This window comes from Equus caballus, chromosome 10, assembly GCF_041296265.1.
Source record: "Equus caballus isolate H_3958 breed thoroughbred chromosome 10, TB-T2T, whole genome shotgun sequence".
Taxonomy (NCBI): Eukaryota; Metazoa; Chordata; class Mammalia; order Perissodactyla; family Equidae; genus Equus; species Equus caballus.
Genome location: NC_091693.1, coordinates 1,191,355 through 1,210,336, shown reverse-complemented (window position 1 = coordinate 1,210,336; position 18,982 = coordinate 1,191,355). Strand labels below are relative to the sequence as shown.

At 53.0% G+C, this 18,982-nt stretch overlaps 1 long non-coding RNA gene across 1 annotated transcript; it reads left to right on the top strand.

The window, feature by feature from the left end:
• The first annotated feature begins 3,152 nt into the window (after nucleotides 1-3,152).
• LOC138915677 (uncharacterized) lies at nucleotides 3,153-17,313 on the top strand. Its single transcript, XR_011421780.1, has 4 exons — nucleotides 3,153-4,748; nucleotides 5,124-5,268; nucleotides 11,988-13,913; nucleotides 14,224-17,313. It is a non-coding gene; the product is annotated as an uncharacterized lncRNA (long non-coding RNA).
• Nucleotides 17,314-18,982: the final 1,669 nt, after the last annotated feature.

Here is an 18,982-nt window from a genome sequence, read left to right as displayed (position 1 = left end):
TGGATGATCATGATGACAGCAGTGGTAGTGAGGCTGCTGCTGCTGCTGCTGGTGATGATGATGACAAATAGCTAACGTTTATTGAATACTTGACGCGTACTTCCACATGCTAGGGGCTGAGCTAAACACTTTACATACTTCACCTCAATTACTTCTCATGACCCTATGAGATGGGCGTTATTATTATTATTCCCTTGTTAGAGATAGGGAGATGGAGGCTCAGAAAGAGCAAGTGACTCGTGAGTGGCCACACATCTTGGATGGGCAGGAGCTGGTGTCCCAGCTTAGGCGTCTGACTCCAGAGCCAAGGTGATCGCCGTGCACAACACTGCCTCACTTTCAGATTGCTCGTATGTGCGCACCATCTCCATTACCCTGTTCTGGAATCTTCAGTGCATTTCCATTTCCCAAGATCTCAAATCCTGAGTCTGGATTTCCAGGCCCCCCCATTTTCTGGTCCCTTTCCAGTCTTACCTTCTGATATTTCTACCCACAAAGCACACTCACCTCAGGAAGGGCAAGACTGTCCTACACATCCCCACCTCTGTGTTGTTCATGCAATTCCCTTTGCCTGGAAGTCATTCTCGCCCCTTCCTCCACTCCCCTAGCTCAACATCCTGCCTACCCTCTAAGATTCATCCAAGTTACTTCCTCCATCCAGAACCTTCCTTGACACCCCTCTCTCCCCGCCTCCTTTCCTTCCTGCCCCGAGGTAGAAACAACCTCTAGTTTCTCTGAGCCTCCACAAGGAAGGGTCTGGAAGTTTATTAAATGACCTCTCACCTTCCACCTTGCGTTATGATGACTCAAATTCTTGCTTTTCCTGCTCGGCTAAGCCTGGTTCCCTGAGATGGATTACATTTTGTTCATCTCTCTCTACTACCTGCTTGTAGTCAGTGCCCCCAAAATGTTTTTTTCTCCCAAGGCCCCCTTACATAGTTGTATATGGTAGTCGTACATCCTTCTAGTTCTTCTATGTGGGATGCCGCCTCACATGGTGTGATGAGTGATTTGTGGTTCTGCGCCCAGGATCTGAACTGCCGAACCCTGGGCCACCAAAGCAGAGCATGTGAACTTAATCACTACACCACCAGGTCAGCCCCCCAATAAATATTTTGTGCATATATCTAACAAAGAATATAACCTGAAAACCTTCTTGCTTATTGACTGTCTTCAGATCATAGTGAAAGTTGTCGCTTCATCTACTCATGAATCCATTCCTCCACCCATCCACCCATCCACCCATCCATCCATCCACCCATCCATCCACCCATCCACCCATCCATCCATCCATCCACCCATCCACCCATCCACCCATCCATCCATCCATCCACCCACCCATCCACCCATCCATCCACCCATCCATCCATCCCTTCCTCATTCCCTCCCTCCATTCAGCCATGTCTCCATCTCTCCATTCATCCACTAAACATAATATGATAAAAGCTGGGTAGACCAACAGAGAAACAGCAAGCCCCCTTTGTGTTGGTTGGCTGTGGAGGTCGACTGAGGGATCTCGTCTGGAGACCAAGAGACACAAAATGTGGGAAGTAAAAGTGCTTGGGTTCAGATAAGGCTGGGATACAGTTTTTCTTTTACAAAGAAGCTGGGGACCTTGGGTGAGTTTCTTAACCATTCTGAGCCTCTAATTCCTGATCTGTAAAATAGACAGAAAATTCCAGTGTAATGCAAGGACCCAGACAGCCCAGGACTGAAGCAAGGTCTCATTTTGAAGAAGCACAGCTCAGACAGAGACAGAAACCTTTGCTCCCACTTTTCCAAAAGCTTTCAAGGGGTCCGATTACATTTCCAGCCAGCTCTTAATAAAAATCCCCCTTTCCTTCTCTCCTCCTGGAACTGTGGGTGCGCTCACCCTTTCTTACTTTAAAGACTTCCCCCTGCTCTCCGCGTGGTCCCCTACTGTTCCCTTGACACTGTCCTCTCTGGCCCTGTGGAGGGCTCCTTGATATGCTGGACACGTCCCAGGGCCCTTTCTGCAGGATCACACTCGCTGGGGAATGAAGATCTTTTTCCTCTGCCTGGTTTCCTCTCAGTGTCCACCTCACCGCCTTCTCCTTTCTCAGCTAAAATGCCTTTTACGCCAGCCCACCCACCTGCCGGGGTAAGTGCAAGCATCACAGATCATGTGAAAAGAGCACACAGCACAGGGCCGGCACCCAGCAGACCTCACACGCTGTAGCCCTTATAGGTCTGGAGAAAATGAGGTGGGCTTCCTGGAAGAGGTGCACCCTGACAGCGGCTGGAAGATGGGGAAGTGCTTCGGGGGCCTTTCTGACGGGCTGCCTGCTGCCCCTGTGAGTGGCGCTGGGGCCTCAAGGCTCTCTACATGAATCTGCTTTCACAAAGACAGCTAGATTTCTTCAAAAAAGTCTTTTGGTTAACAAAATTAAAGAGGTAATATATTCTTACGATTCAAAAATGAACACTCTGTAAAGGCACACGTGAAGAAGCCTTGCTCCTAGTCCTGTCCTGGCCACCCCCTCTGAAGCCTCTGCCTCCACGGCGTCGCTTCCATTAGTTCCTTGAGAGTGTGTCCAGTGCTCTGCGCATTTAGAGAGGAAGTAATGCCTGCGCACAGCAGAAATCCAGGCACGAGATAATGGTGTGCCGTGGCGAAGGGTCCCTCCCACCCCAATCCTCTGTCCCCTTCACAGAGGGACCCACCCTGACCCTTTCTCCTCTGTCTACTTCCAGACGTGCCCCATGCAAAACCAGGCACATAGAGATAGATACGCTTACGGACACGTCTGTGTGCTCCTCACACGAGTAGTGGCACACTGCACGCTCTGTTCTGCTTACTGCCTTTTTCTACTTCACAATATATCTTGGGAAGCATTTCTTGTCAGTTTATACAAAAATCTGGCTTATTCCCTCTTTGGGCTCTCTACCCTTCCTTGATCTGGGTATTACATGATTTATTTTATTTATTTTGTTTTTTACTGAGGTCACATTTGTTTACAACACTTATATCAATTTCAGGTGTACATCATTATGTTCAGCCTTCTGTATAGACTGCATTGCGTTCCCCACCAAAGGTCTAGTCGCCATCTGTCCCCATACACCGGTGCCCCTTACCCCTCCCCCTTCACTCGCACCCCTTCCCCTCTGGTAACCACCAGTCTGCTCTCAGTACCTGTGCTTGTTTATCTTCCACATGTGAGTGAAATCATACGGTATTTGTCTTTCTCCGTCTGACTTATTTCACTTAGCATAATTTCTATGATTTATTAAACATTAAAGCATATTAAGAATCCTATCAACACATTCTCAGGCTGTCTCCAATGTTCGCTTATAAACATTACAGCCATGAATATCCCTGCACGTATGTCCCCTTCACATGTGTAAAAGAAATTGAATAAAAGTCATTAAAGTGAAATTCAGGAGTCAGAGGTTTTGATAGCTTAGATTCTGAGAGATTCTGCCAAATAAGGCCCTGTATCAGTCAGCATAAGCTGGCCCGTGCTGTGGTGACAAACACTCAAATCCCCCTGGTTTAAGGTCACAGAGGCTCATTTCTCATGAATGCTTCTTGTCATCATGGATGCTGGGGACGTGCTCTGCGTCGTCCTCTCGCTGAGACCCAGTGGCCAGCACAGTGGAGGGACCTTACAGGAAACCTGCTGAATCGCACTTGTCTTAAAGTTTCTGTCCAGAAGTGACATCTTTATATTCTACTGGTCAAAACAAGTCACGTGGGGCGGATCAGTGCAACCCCACTGTGTGCCGGGAAGAGGAGCCAGCAGCCCTGGTCACCAGCACCCTCTGCTGAGACCACCCCACTTCACCCAGCCCTGACAGCGAGTGAGGATGCTTGGTCCCACATCCTCGCCGACACAGTGTCTCAGCAAATGTTCTGATTTTGGCTTGTCCGACAGGTGAAAAATCTTATCTCGTGAGATTTAATTTCACAGTTTATTTAGTATATTCTTCCTTCTTTTGTTCAAACACAACCCTAAACTCGTTCATCTTTGGAGAGACAGGTAAGCTGGGCGTGGTGCTCTGGGAAATCCAGTTACTCCGTGAATCTGTCTTTGCTCCGATGTTGGCTGCCTCTGCCCACCAGGAGCGCTGGACTGCGCGGGGTGCCGAGGACACGGGCACCCGGAGGGAGACGAGCGATGCCACTCTCGAGACCCCCGCCGTGCGCTGCCGAGAAGTGTGCTGCGGGCCATGGGCTTCTGCAGCTCTGCGTCCACGTGTGGCATTTGCATCAGGGGTCTGCTTTTGCTCTTGTCCCACAAGGTGACTTGTTCTTGCTGACACTCAGAGAAGAGGGTGAAAGTCCAGAAATCTGACATGTAACTCTCCTGTTGTGCCCTGGCCGACAGACCTGCCCCCGGATCTCACACTGGCCCCCACACGTTCTGCAGGGGCCTCCCTCCCTTCCTCCGGAGACGGCTCTTGTGGCCCCGGGTCAATAACGGGCCCTGGAGGAGGGGAGACAGGACCGATGCCTTTGAAACTAAAGGGATCCATCACACGAAGGGATTTTTTTTTTTCCTTTTTCTCCCCAAAGCCCCCCGGTACATAGTTGTGTATTCTTCGTTGTGGGTTCTTCTAGTTGTGGCATGTGGGACGCTGCCTCAGCGTGGTCCGATGAGCAGTGCCATGCCCGCGCCCAGGACTCGAACCAACGAAACACCAGGCCACCTGCAGCGGAGCGCACGAACTTAACCACTCGGCCACGGGTCCAGCCCCACGAAGGGATGTTTTTTAACCGCTTTGAGGTACGATTGACATATAAAAGGCTGTGCACAGTTAACGAGTACAGCTTGATGGATTTGGAGATAAGCATACATCTGTGAAACCATCACCACAATCTATGCTACAAACATATCCAGCACCTCCACAGTTTCCTCCCACTTTCTTATTTATCACCATTATTTTGTGATAAGAACATTTAAGATAAGATCTATCCTCTTAGCAAAATTTTCAGTATACAATACATACATGAAGGGGTTCTTGATGGTAGGGACAAAAAAGAAGTGAAGGTGAGATCACGGGGGGTGTGTGTGTGAGCTGTGTGCGTGTGTGTGTGTTGGGACGGCGTGCTTGGAGACAAGCAGCACGTGTGGCCTCGATGAATATTTTTTTGTTCCCAGTGACACATCGAGGTCACCGGTGCCGGCTTCGTCGTCCCAGCACAAGGCAGGCAGCAACGGAGGACGCTGCTCTTCATCTGAGAGCTCGTAAGAGTCAGGAAAACAAGAATTGACAGAAGCCTCCAACTTTACCTCGAGATGACACGTGAGTTATATTCCAGTGTTCTTCTTTGTTTCCAAAGACCTTTGCTGGAAGGGCCGGGTGATTGAGCAGAGTGGCTGAGGAGGGGGAGGAGGCGGGGCTCCCAGAGGCCGCGGTCCCCGGCTGGGGATTAGTGAATGCCACTGCCATCGCCGTGTGGGCTGGCAGCCTGGCAGGGGCAGGGAGCCTGGAGAAGCATCCTGTCCTGTTCAGACCAAGGGTGCTTCTAGGGTTATTTGTTTTTAGTTTGGGCTTAAAATCAGCACGACCTACATACTTTTGGAAGGGAATCGGAGCAGGAAGAGTGCGGTATTCCCAGATGGAGTTTGGTGGCTGCGGGTGAAATCCAGCTTGCAGGTATGTTATTTTGGCTCTCACAAAGCATTTCACAAGTTTTAAAATTAGTTGCCAAAAAATTGCAGGAGGTGTCACATAAAAATCAGCATTCCTGGCTTCTACTAAAAAACCGGGAATTTCTGTCAATATTGAGCCTTAGTCCCACGTGGCAGCCTGCTGCTAGTGCTCAGTGGCTGCTTCTCCCTCAGAGGGTGCGGGACATGCACTCTACAGTTTGCCGCAGTCTTCACCCCTCCCTATTGTTTACACTCTGCCATCTTCACCCTTTGTGGTACCACTTGGCTGCAGGCGTGAGAACTTTTGTCCTCTGTCATAAGCAGTGGCATAGGTCACAGTTATTTTAGGAGCAACAGACACCCCATGAAGTTAATTAATTGCAGCCCATTGGGACAGACCCTCAAGTAGGACACCAAGCCCTGTGAATGAGGATTCCACTACAGTGAGAGGCTTGATTTCCTGGGAGTGGCCCAGGGCTACGGCCCGGAAATCCTGTCATAGCACCTCTAGCCGCTCAGAGCCCAGGTCGTTTTGTTAGTTCAGAGGTAAACGAGGCAGATTCATTATCTTCGCTTTACAGATGAAGAAGCTGAGGCCCAGAGAGGTTAAGTTACTCACCTCAGGCCACCCAGCAAGGTGATGACAGCTGCTTGTGGATCTGAGTCCAGGCTTCTGTCTTCTTCTCTCTCATTAAACTGAATGTATGCAAAAGGAATACACCCGAATTCTGCCGTAGTGGCCCACGATTCGACTCTATTGTAATGGAAGCCTCTGCCTTTTGCCAGTTTGGTGCCTCTGGGCGTGATGCGGGTGGATCTCAGGTGCAGGCATTGTCTAATTCTCCTTCTCCCTCTCCTCCGCTCCTCGCTCTGCAACTCTCTCTCTCCTTACCTGCGGAGAGAGAATGGCAATGCCGGTAGCTGGTAAGGGCAAGGGAATCGTGGTTCATTACCAATGAAGATAAGTTATTTCAGCACGCACGTTCTGGGTCTTTGAATGGAGACTTCCTCCACGGATCTTCAGACATGCCTTCTTGTTCTGTTGGCAAAGAGGGTGAAGCTGGGTGCCCTACACAACACGCCTGGCCACAGCATCTCTTCTGAGGACACATGTGGTGTGATCAGGTGGGGCTGGAGGGGGTCTCGTTTCCTGAAAGCTGAGTCCATATTCCATGACCTTCATATGTCTCTTTAGCTGAGAGAGAGAGAGAGAGATTGGATGGGGGGCGGGGAGAGTGACTGGGAGAGGTTGGGAGCACGCATGTAAGCCCCTTTGCACACCTGCTGTGCTGGCATTGGGCTGGGTGCTGGTCAGGGCGGGGAAGGCAGGCGCTGGGTCTCGGGCCGGGGAGCAGGGCTCCCAGAGGGAGACTCAGGCTTCCTGGCGTTCAGAGCTGTAGCAGCTCAGAAAAGGGAGAGGTTGGGAGATGAGCTGTGGATGTAACAGGACTGATGCAGCCTAGAAAGTTGAGTTTACAGTGGACAAACAGCAGGAGCAGAAGCCTGGAGCAGGACTCGGTCAAAATGCTTTGCCTGCATTTGCCAGGATCTGAGCTTGAGAGCTGAGCGGGCTCAAGCAAGGAGATTGTACTGGTTCACGTTAAGTGGAAAACCCAGAGTGTGTGGCTTGGGAACAGCTGGGTCCAGGTACTCAAAGGGTGTCACAGACTCCCTCCCAATGCTTTCCTTCAGGCCATCTTCACCTCCAGGAGGTGTCCCCTCGGGGCACCCCTCCGTACCACTCAGGAGAAATGCACTTTCCTTTCTAATGGTTCCAGAAGTCTGAGGGCCAGAGCCCATTGGCTCTAATGGTCCACTCAGGCCATCTGTCCATCCTGAACCAGTGACCTTGGCCGGGGGAATGTGGTGCCTGGCTGGACCAGGCCTGGCCGTGTGCCTCTGTGGAGCCCGCGGGGGAGTCAGACTCCTCAGACTGTGTGGGATGAGCATGGAGAGGTGGTTCTTCATCAGAGAACCTGTTACCAGAAGAAGGGCTGGCTTTGCTGGGCCACGGCAGACCATGGACATCTCGTAGCCTCAAGGAAGGAGGTGTGAAGGGAGGGCACACTCATGGCAGAGAGGGGTGGACTGTGAGGTGGGCAGGTACCTGGAGGTGGGGTGGGGTCTGTGGAGGGGCTTGGGGGCCAAGGTGAACAGGATAATGGATTCTGACAAGGCACCAGATTCGTTAGGTGCCATCTCCCCCTTTCATTCTCTCCATGAGCACAAAAATGATCAAGTCTTTAATTGTACCCTGCCAGGAATACCGTCCCTTAATGAGTTCTTATGATGGCCTCTGAAAGCTGTGGCCATGTGCCCAGCTGCCATAGAACCTTCCTCCTACTACTGACATGGGAACTCTTCTTTCCCTATGGCTTTCTAAAATGGGCGTGAAAACCACCCTTGGGACAGGTCCATCTACCACCCTCACAGAGGACAGGGAGGAGCCCCACTTTCCTGCAACAATAGGTCTGTGATGCCTCTTTCCTTGCTGTGTGACCTTGGGCACTTCCCTTAACCACTCTGAGCTTTGGTTTCCTTGTTTGTGAAATGAGAATAACCACAATGCCTAACTTGTAGGGCTATGGCAATGGCTAATGTAATGTGTGCACGATGCCTGGTGTGTAGTTGGTGGTCAGTGGATAGTAACTGTGTTTGTCCTGTACTGTTACGGATGTTGGGAGGAGGGATGTTTCAGCTGAGTGGTGCTTTGGCTAAGAGGAAGGAACTCTGTTGGACCTGGGGTGCTCCTTTTCCTGTTGCCTGTGCTCTTCGTCGGGGAGCCCCGCTGTGGTCCAGCTTGCACGCTCCGGCTCCCTTGTCCCAGGGCATCTTGGAATCAGCATCCTCTCAGGCCCTCACCTCGAACCCGGGGAGGGAGCTGTCCCAGGTGCTGACACAAGCCAGCCCCGTGCAGCTCACTGGAGCAGAGGCCACAGAAGCAAGCTACGCATGCGCCCTCTGACGGGGCCATTTTGCTAGTGCTGGACTCTGTTGAGAACTCAGCTGAGTGACCCCACTGTGCTGAGTCAGCAGAGAGGAACAATATATGTCTGCCAGGCCTCTGGCAGTGATGACCTCCCTTTTAGCTTGGGCTCTCTGCCCAAACACCAGCTCTGTGGCTCTGGGGTATGTGGCCTCCGGGACAGGAAAGGCCACCTGGAGCAATGTCATCTATCCCTGTGCTTGGGGCCAAGGTGGAGGCTCGCTTCTCTTAGCCTCAGTGGTGTCCAGGCCTCTTAGAAGTCCCCAGACATCCCAAGAGGACCCCTAAGTGAACCTGAACTTTCTCGACCTCCCATTCCCTCCCCTCCACCACCCTGTGCCAGGTTGGCTTTCTCATCCTTTTGAGTTTCTACCTCTGAAATGAGCCCTACAGTGTCTCCTCCTTGCAGTGAGCACTGAGCCTGTGGTGTGACAAGAGTTCCCGGTCTCTGCTCTCCCAGCAGCTCCGCTCCCCTCCTGGAGCTCACACCGGGCCCCTTTCCTTCCTCCAGGAAGCCTGCCTCTCATGGGGCTCATCCCCAGAGACTTTACACTAGCCAGTGTCTCCAGAAGGATTTCCCCGAGGATATCTCCTCCTCTGGCAGCTATTCTTGCTGATTTCTTACTGTCTGGAGCTCAGCTCTGGGATGGGCACCAGGGAGGGAGCCAGGAAGAGCAGGGCAGGTCCTGCCAGTCTTACCAGGCACGAGTAATTAGTGAGGAAATTCATCATGAATTTGCATTGAATTTGAATATGTATTTGCATCTACTTTGCCAAGGATGTGAAGTTGGATCCCCAGGCAGTTTTCAGACTCAACATTTCAAGGCTGTCACCCCGAGGCTTGTGATTTCCTTTCTCTCTCCTCTGTCTTCTCACACACTGATATTGACTCTGAGGTTCCCACTATGAAAGCAAAGCAGAGAAGGAGACGGTGCTGAGAGGGTGTGCGAGTGAGGAGAAGGAGGGCCTGCCATCACTCCCCATCCAGGGGTCCAGCTTGGGGAACTTGCTCCGATTCCTTGGGACCGGGGCTTGGAGCTCTTCAGCCGCTTGCATCTGTACTGTTAACAGCAGTTCTCGGGATGGCATTTGCCGAGTAGCGTGTGCCAGGCCCTGCCCTCAGGTTGCTCGCGGTCTTGGGGGAGAGACCGACTTCCGACAAGATAATGCTGGCTGGGTCTGTGTTGGAAACCTCTGCTGGCCCCCGGCCTGCTTGGGGGCAGCAGCTGTGCGTCCATCACCAGTCCTGATTATTCAGCCACGAGCCCTGTGAGAGGTGGGCCGTGCCTGCCCTCCAGAGACCACTGCACACAGACAGACACCTCCACAGCATCATCAGACCACATGGCGAGAACGCACATTCCACTTGCCGCAGCGCAGGCTCAGCCCACCCTCCCCAGACAACTTTTGTCCTCATCCTCATCCGGCCTTTCCTTGACCCCAGAACTACCTTGCCCAAGTCGTGTCACATTAACGTTTACAAAACGAAGTTTGCACTCCACAATGGGATGTTCAAACCCACTGGCGACCCAGGCCCACTCTGTTTCCCATCCTGCTTTGCACGGTTCATCACGGAGCCTGGGTTAATCACGCACCTCACCCCTCTCTTACAGCACGTGCTGTGCCCTCCACTCGGAACGTGTCTCTCCTCCACTCCCCTCTCTGCTTGTGCAACAAAGCCTTGCCCAGGTCAAGCATCTCCTGGTCCCAAAGCATTTCCTGATCCCTCAGCTCATAATCCAGCATCAGTCACACTCCTTGGGCACTGTCTTAGATCCTGGAATAAGGACTTGAGAGCAGGTAGTTTATTTTGGAGGCAATCCCAGGAAGTAGGGAAAGTGAGATGGGGTGTGTGTCAAGGAGCAGGTGGCCTCTGTGGGCACCGAGGGCTCACCTTCTAGATGCACCGGAGAAGCTGTGCAGAATGTCCGGTGGGAAGACCAGGAGCGGAGGCTCTGTGCCCAGCGACTGAGGCTGCCCCCCGGGATGAAGCCTCCCCTGGGGGAGCCACGTGCAGTGAGTAGTCCTCTGTGGATTCAGAGAACCATAGTCCTCAGTTGACCTGGGACGCTGGCCAGCGCAGGGCGTCGTCCACGACAGCTGTGCTGAAATCCGGCGGCCGAGGGGATGCACAGTGTGTCCCGGCGTAGGGATGGGCTTTCTTTGCGAAGGATGTTTACTCTGCTGGCGTCCTGGAGATGGAGACCTGGCCCGATCCCCCGCTGTGCGCTCCAGCACCCCGCCATGCAGGCCTCCCGGGCATCAGCCTGTGGGGGCCCTGGAGGAACAACATCAAACGTCTCATGTCCGCTCCAGCTGGGTGTTTGTGCCCCCGCGCCGCCGCACACACAGTTGCCAGCCGCCTACATGTTGTCTCGTGTCTTCCTCCACTGCCACCCAGCTCTGGGGCGGGGACCACCGCCAGCTTCTCCTATTCTGGCACGCTCCTGCACTTCATGGCTGCTACCGTTCCTCCTTTTGCTTCTTTCAAAAAGGATTGGATGCAGCTTGTAACATTTTTGGAAAAAAAATGTGTAAAACTCACTTTTCAGAAATACCGGTCAAAAATCAATTAGGGGAAGAAGAGGGATGGATGTAACAAACCCCTGAACTGAATTATTTACTGCTGTCTAGCTCTGCCTTGTGAGGTCTCAGCCAGCTGATAGCCAGGGTGAGAGAAGAAGCAGGTTAACGAAATACTTCTCTTAGAAATAGGAGGGAGCAAACAAGCTCAAGCAGAGCTACTTACTGTGGGCTGCCAATGAGCAGGAGGAAGAATTCAGAGCCTGGGCCCAGAGGAAGGGCTATAGGATAAATTGTACATCTGATCACTGCTATGCAAAGAGAGAATGCCTTCCAAGTGGCTGATCCTTGGGAAGATATTAATCAAGTTAAAACACTGAATTACAACTGGTTAGAACCCCAGCTAATACAGGCCAGCAGGCTTGCATTTCTGTCATTTAGCCTGGGAGCAGAAATATTAAATTTCCACAGAAACTGGGCTAGGAAAATGAGAGAATGAAACAATATGGCTGTAATCCAAAAGGGAGCAGTGGGGACTGTGGCAAACTCAAGAACTTAAAGGGGCAGCCCCTACTCAGCCACAGCTGACTGGTGTCATGTGGAGATGCAGCTTTAGTGGAGAGAATTAAATTTTTTGAAAGATGTTGGAAATCTGAATTTGTGTGACGTCTCCCAATTTTTAAACATTGACAACTAAATGAAAACATTACTGAGTGAGTCAGCCATCGGCCTGTGGCCACCAGTGTGTGGTGATTGAGCTGAGAATGAAGAGGATGGTGAGGAGTCGAGGGGTCTCTAAGCCTTTGCTCACGGAGTCGGAATTCTCTAATGACCTTTGGGTAATGTCTGATCTCTTACAGGAAGGGCGACTGACTCATTCAGGATCTTCTCTGCAAAACCTGGACTTGAGCTGGTCACTGTTTTTCGGTTCTCCTTGCACACCATGTAAAGCCTGGCTGTACCAGCATCTGCCACGTGGGCCTGCCTGCCCTGGGGTCACCCTCCTCTCCCCAGCCTAGAATGCAAGCCCACCATGGTGGGATGTTGCTCCACTCACCACCCGGAACATGCAAGGTGCTCAAAAAATATTTGCTTAATATCAGCATGAAATACTCTCTCTGCCCCGTGCTGTGCCAGACACAGGGGTTTTTCTGGAGTCAGTGCTCTAAGAGGGCCTGTATTGAGTCAGTGCAGGAAGTTTTGTCTGAATAAAGCAAAGGAGGCTTCTCAGGGGTGCCTGAGAAGGAGCTCTGGGGCGGGAAAATCGAGCCCCAGAGCCTTCCAGATGCCCAAGAAATCCACTGATCTTTGCAAAAATTGCCACCTTTCCCCAAGTTGCCTTTGCGCGGGCTGCTGAGGCTGAGAATTCTGCGGCATCCTGCAGTGGAGGAGATGTCTCTGCTTAATGGACCTCGGTGTCACTACAGCCATTCCTGCTACTGAGCCAAGTTTCCCGGCTCCTCCCGGCACTGCCTGCCCCCAGCACACACACCTGTGGTGTCTCCTCCAGGCCTCTGGATTAATTCTTTGCAGGTATAAATCGACAATTATTATGCCTCCCTTAGTCATCTCTCCTCTGGGCTGTACAAATTTAGTTCTCCTGATAGCAATGAATCACGGGACAGCGTTCATTTGCATTATGTGCCAGGTCTTTCAATCAAACTCTGTTTTTATAACACCTCATTGTGAGTCGTCTCTCTGCTCTGAATGTTAACTTCAAAGATCTGATGACACAGAGTCTGTGTCCCGCCAACTCCCGTGTGAGGTCTCAGTACCTGGTGTGGGGAGGGGCAGGCCATGCTCCCGTCCACCTCGCACTGCACCGAAGTGGGGAAGCGGATCAAGACTCACTCGTGAGCTGACAAAAATTGATAATAATGAGCCAATTTACATGGAAGAGACTCATTACCAAGCTAGTTACCAACACGTTGGGCTGCTGGATTTCTGCCAATAAATTGGAGCTCCTGCAGTGAGCGATTTTTCACCAGCTTGTAGGAAATCTCTCCAGCTTAAAAATACTTCAGGGAAATCATCTTTACAATCTAAAGAGAACAGCAAGCCTACGGTTGCCTTTGTCTGTGTGTGTGGGGGTGCATCCTGGGCTGCTGAAGACATCACACACACGTCTTCACCAAGCAGCATGGACACGTGGTGGTGACTGCTCTCCAGAAAGCCCCAAAATGACTGCTGCATTTTCAATGCCACCATCCAGGCGATGCAACTGTAACTCACGTGGAGGTGAAATGCTCATGATTTGGGGTCTGTGGTGCAACGTTCAGCCCTTGGCCTCCAGAAGGACCATGCGGCAGCATCTAACTATGTGAAGTGGGCAGCGAGGGGGAGGCAGGGTAATCGAATTTTGACCCAAGTGGAAAAATATCTTCACCACTTTGGTTTTCATTACTTGGAAATTTCCATCAGTAGACGTCTTCGTCCATTCAGGTTGTTATAATAAAGTCCCGCAGACTGGCTGGCTCATCAAGGACAAAAATGTATTTCTCATGGTCTGGAGGCTGAGGCCGGAGACCAGGTGCCAGATGGTTGGACCTGCTTCCTGGTTCTTAGGTTGCCGCCTCCTCTCTGTCCTTCCATGTCAGAAGGGGCGAGGCAGCTTTCTGGGGTCTCTTTTAGAAGGGCACTAACCCCATTCATGAGGGTGGGGCCTGCCAAAGGCCCCACCTCTTAGTATCCTCACCTTAGGGATTAGGATTTCAACATATGATTTGGGGAGACAAAGCATTCAGTCCACAATGGAAGGCCGGGGAGCTGGCTGCGGACGGCCACAGGTGAGCTGGTTCGTTCCCTTCTGCACGTCGTCTCACTGTCTCACCGTGTGTGACACAGTTTCAAGGAGCCAGAATCCGAGTGCTGGGATTGCAGCCTGGGGAGCTGGTTCAGATGAGAGCTGCCCGTTTGTGCCCCCCCACCCTGCCCCACTAAGCACTTTTTCATAGAGCTGGATCTTTACATGCATGAGGGAGGAGTGAGTCTGCAGTGATGAGACAGAGGTCACGTCCTTCCTGCATTGGAGGGTAAAGTGTCCTGGGTCATGTTGTCTATAAATAGCCCCCTTAACTGACTGCCGCTTTCTTTCAGGAATGAGACTCCTGTCACATGGGAGTCCAGCTCTCTCTCCTGTGAAGGTGTTGGGAGTGGAGCTCATGCCATGGATGTCGGTCTGAACTGAAGTGACAGGCACCTGTTTGCTGCTGGCAGGCACCATGGCCTTCTGGCCACAGCAGGGACCTCTTTGCCTCACCCAGGGGGGACATCCAGGACTGCCATCAGCTGCTCTCCTGGTGAGGACTCCTTACCTTGCACTATGGTTTGGTTTGCGTGTGTCTCTTCCCAGGCTGTCAGCTCCTTAGAGACAAGGCTCTTTCTGACATTTGTCCACTCCCTCTCTGTGCACGACTGGCATATAATCAGTGTTCAACATACGCCTGGCGACTCGAAGTTAGATGTGTGCGATGTGGAGCCTGATGGTCCCGGGGGTACTCCCAATTTCTCCGTTTCCTTTGCAGCACCTGGGTAAATGCTGGAACTCCTCTGTGCTTCAGTTTCTTTATCCATAAGCTGAAAGCAATCATGCCTTCCTTCCAGGGTCTGTCAGGACAACAGGAGGTGACATGCTGGCACAGTGCCGGCCACTTGGAAAGCACCAAATGCACATTAGCCATCATGCTTTTGGTTGCCCCAAGTCCACCCCATGGTCGGGGATGGAGGCAAGATTCTTGCTGGGGAGCATGGCCGGGGGCCCTGTTTGGCTGCCTCTGTTGTGTATTCTCTAGTGATGGACATCGGCTAGAAAGACGCATGTGGGGGTCCAAGTGACATCTGTCAGAAGCCCAAGAAGCTCCACCAAAAACCAGAGGGTCAGTCTTGATCAAACAGCATCCAGAGGCAGCTCTCCCTTAATCCACAGCACCCCGAAGGAAGAGCAGAAAAGAGGCGACTACCCGGGCGATTGGAACAGAATCAGCAACGGCACGCCAGGCCAAGGACGCTTCCAAGCAGCAGCCTGGCCTGGCCAGGGGGACCCCAGGGGTGAGTGATTTGGCATCGGCTCTGGCCTCTCGCCTCTGGGTCGGCCCTGCTGCGTGACTGTGACCAGCCTGTACGATGCCTCTGGCTCTGGCTCAGGGTCCTGTGCCACCTCGGGCGAGTCCGCTGCCCTTCCCACTGCTCAGCCTCCTGTGAAATGGGAACGAAAACTGCTGCCTCGCAGGGCCCTTGTCAGGTCACAAGCCACAGGGCTGGAAGGGCTGCCGGAGCTCTGTGCAGCTGGCCGCGCGCCCTGGGCAAGCCCTGGGCAGGCCCCGGGCCTCTGCTTTAGCCCTCGCACTGTCACCTGGAGACACTCAGAGGCTGGTGAAATGAGCAGCGTGAAGCACTTAGCACTGGCGCAGCCTAAGTCCCCGATAAGAGAGCTTCTGTTCCAATTAGAACCACTCCACCTGACTGGCCGAGTCCATCCGGGCCCGGCAGTGCCATCAGGCTGAGAGCCGCGCAGCGCTGAGTGGTCAGACCTGGGCCCTGCGCTCTTAGCTCTCTGCAGACCTGCCGTCCCGGAGAGCTCTGACCAGACTCACACGACGGAGCCCCGGGGCTTGGGGTGTCCGGGTGCAGATGGGCTGCAGGCCAGGCAGGGGCTGAGACCCACTCCTCTCCCTGAAAAGACAGCGGGTGCTGTTCCGCTGTCCTCACGGGTGAACAGGTGGAGGTTCGCAGCTGGGCTCATGAGTCAGGGTGGCGGCGAGCTGACTGGAACGTGGCTGTGGGGCCCTGCCACAGCCAGTTGTGGCGGTCAGTCCGGGCCCTCATGCAGGAGTGGTCTCTCTCTTGCTGAGCCCAGCACCTCCTGCTGCCTCACCCAGCCTTCCAGGGAGGGGCTGGGGGTCTCTTAGCTCATCCTTGGAGCTCACTGTGCTCCTGCTGTCACCTCCCAGGGGGCTCGTTCTCAAGTCCTCACAGGGCTTAGTGGCCTGGGCCTTGGAGCAGGCCCCACTTTAGCCATTTCCTGCAGATACGTGACATGCAGGCTGCTGTGTGTCAGCCTCTCCTGATCCAGCAGCCTCACCCTCCACGTGAACACAGCAGGCTCTGGCCCAGGCTCCCTCATGCAACTGTGGCTTCATTCACGGCTCTCATCCCCGTCGCCTGCGGCTGGGTGCAACTCGCTGCATCTGCGCTGACATCAGGGTTCAGAGCCCCCAGGGGTGGTTTGTACGAGGCCCTTTGTAGGGCAGCTTGGAGGGCCTGTTTGTGTTTCTGGATTAACAGCAAAGCTAAAGAGGAGTGGGGCTAAATCCTGACGGATCCCTCATCATCCAGACGCTCACCAGGCTCTGGGGAATGTGTAGCAGATAAATATATGTAACTTCTCTTAAAAGGTCTCCTCTCTGCTCCCTCGGAGGTTCTGTGTCTTCGGAACAGGGCAAGGGCCTCCTTGGTGTGTAACCTCTAACCCTGGAAAGGCACGAGAGCTGCCCAGTCAGCAGTTTCCAGCATCTGCCGCCACGAGCACCAGGGCTTGGGCCCCCCCTCGCTCCAGACATGAAGGAAATCACAGATGGAGGGGAAGAGAAACTGAAAAGAAAGGCTTCGCTGCAGCACCATTCGCAACAGCCAAGATACGGAAACAACCTCAGCGTCTGTCAGTGGGCGAATGGATAAAGAAGATGTGGTGTACACCCAATGGAATGCTACTCAGCCAGGAGAAAGAAGGAACTCCTGCCATGTGTGACAGCACGGATGGGCCTGGAGGGCACTATGCTAAGTGGGATAAGTCAGAGAAAGACAAGGGCTGTATGATCTCACTTACACGTGGAATCTCAAGAAAAGCCTAACTCATAAAAACAGAGTAGAATGGTGCTTACCAGAGGCTGGGGGGCAGGGAGAATGGGGAGATGCTGGCCAGAGGGTACCGACTCGCAGCTGGAGGATGAATCAGTTCTGGGGTCTAGCGTACAGGACGGCGACCGCAGTTAAGTATCATACACTTGCAGGTTGCTAAGCGAGTAGGTCTTAAACGTTCTCACCACAAAAAAGAAACCGCAATCCCGTGCGGTGATGGAGGTGTTAGCTAATGACAGTGGTGATCATGCTGCAATATTAACGCGTGTACGCTCTGAACTTACCCGCTGGTGTGTCAACTATATCTCAATAAAACTGGGAAAAAAGAAATCCTTGATTAGGTCATAAAAATTATCGATTTTATTGAAAAGAAAAAGAAAACCTTCAGAGCTGCTGCGGGCCCTCTGGGAGGCGACACCTCTTTGGAGAGGAGGTGCTGAAGGTGGAGGGAGTGAGAGAGGGGTGGGGTGGTCTTCCGTCTCCAGGGCGGTGATCTTAGTCCTAGTCTGGAATCTTCCTCCCAACCCACTGGGACTCCTCTCGCTTCCCGGGATCCGGGTGCCCCCATCTGCACCATGTGGGAGTTAGGACTGATGCTCGAATGCTCCCCGTGCCCCTGTGGCACACGCCAGCTCAGTCTGGACAGGTGGCTTTGGTGACCACAATCTTCTGTCTTTGGCCATTCCTGGGACCTTTAGACTTGTGAGGGCATCAGGGCTGGCCAGCAAATGGCCTCAGTGAAGGTAAGCATCGCGCGGCAAGGAGCAGAGCAGAGGGAGGAGGTTGGACATGGGAGGAAGGAGCACACGAGATGACCATCGAATTTCCCCAGGTGGAACCGTTAAGCCCCTCAGTTTCCTCCTGCAAGACAGACCCCCCAAACATCTGGGGAGTGTGCAACAGATACACATGCTTAATTCATCCTACACAAGACACAGCGGGTGCCCCCCTCCCCCTTCCCCCAAGATCCTTAGGCTCTGGCAAGGCTTCGAGCACAGTGCCTCCAGGGTCCAGGGACCCAACATTTGTTTAAATCAGTGCTTCCGTGTTCCTGTCACTCTGAGCCTTTCAGCAGAGCCACACGTTTACTCGTCTTGGAGGATGAGAAAGAGTAATAGCTGCTAAAGGGAGTAGTTTGGACACATAAATGTCAGAAAATTGGCACTTTTCATCCTGAAATCTACTGGTTCTGAGGCCACAGACGGTGTTCATTTAGTTAATTAACCAGAAGAGCATCGCAGTGTCGCCGCACAGCTATTCCACTGCTGTCACGGGCCAGAGACAAAGGCCATCGGCCAGTGTCTGTGGCCCCCCAGCCCGGGCCTGCTGCAGGAAGGGGTCTGTCCCCCTGGACTTGGACCAGTGGGGGCAAACCGTGCTTCCCTGGTCCCTGAGGCCCCAGGGGAGGCAGAGGCCCCACCCCACGCAGAGCGGCGGCTGGGGCCTGCAGGCCCCTGCCCGGAACTCCAGGCCTGCTCTCTGGGAGTCACCTCCCCTGTTTACTGCACACATCTGTCCCTCTGGGGAGACGGCTTAAACACAATATGTCACCTTTAACTGTGTGCTAATTGAGCAATGCTGTGGGGTTTCTTCATGATCCATGCCACATGCAACTGCTCCTTTAGAGAGAGAGCCAAAAAGGGACGTTTTCTAGGAAGGCTGTCAAGTGCAAGTTGCTTTCTTCAAAATCAGGGTAGCTGCCTATGAAATGGGAGGGGGAAAACAAAGTTCACCAAATCAGCGAAAAGCAGGAAGAATGAGTTGTTAATGGAAAGCAGTTTTCCTTCTGATTCCGACAACGGAAAGGCCTGGAGCCCTGCACGCTCTACTCGCAGCGGCCTTCCGAGGCCTGTCCCAGTGCTGCTCTTCCAAGCGTGCTGTCAGCCGAGATCAGGGCTTCATCACCGTGAGAGAGACTCCCGGTTTTTAAAAGATCCTGGGCTCCATGCCTGACCTGATCACCCTGTCTCTGAGGGCTGAGGCTCTGCCTGCGGTGACA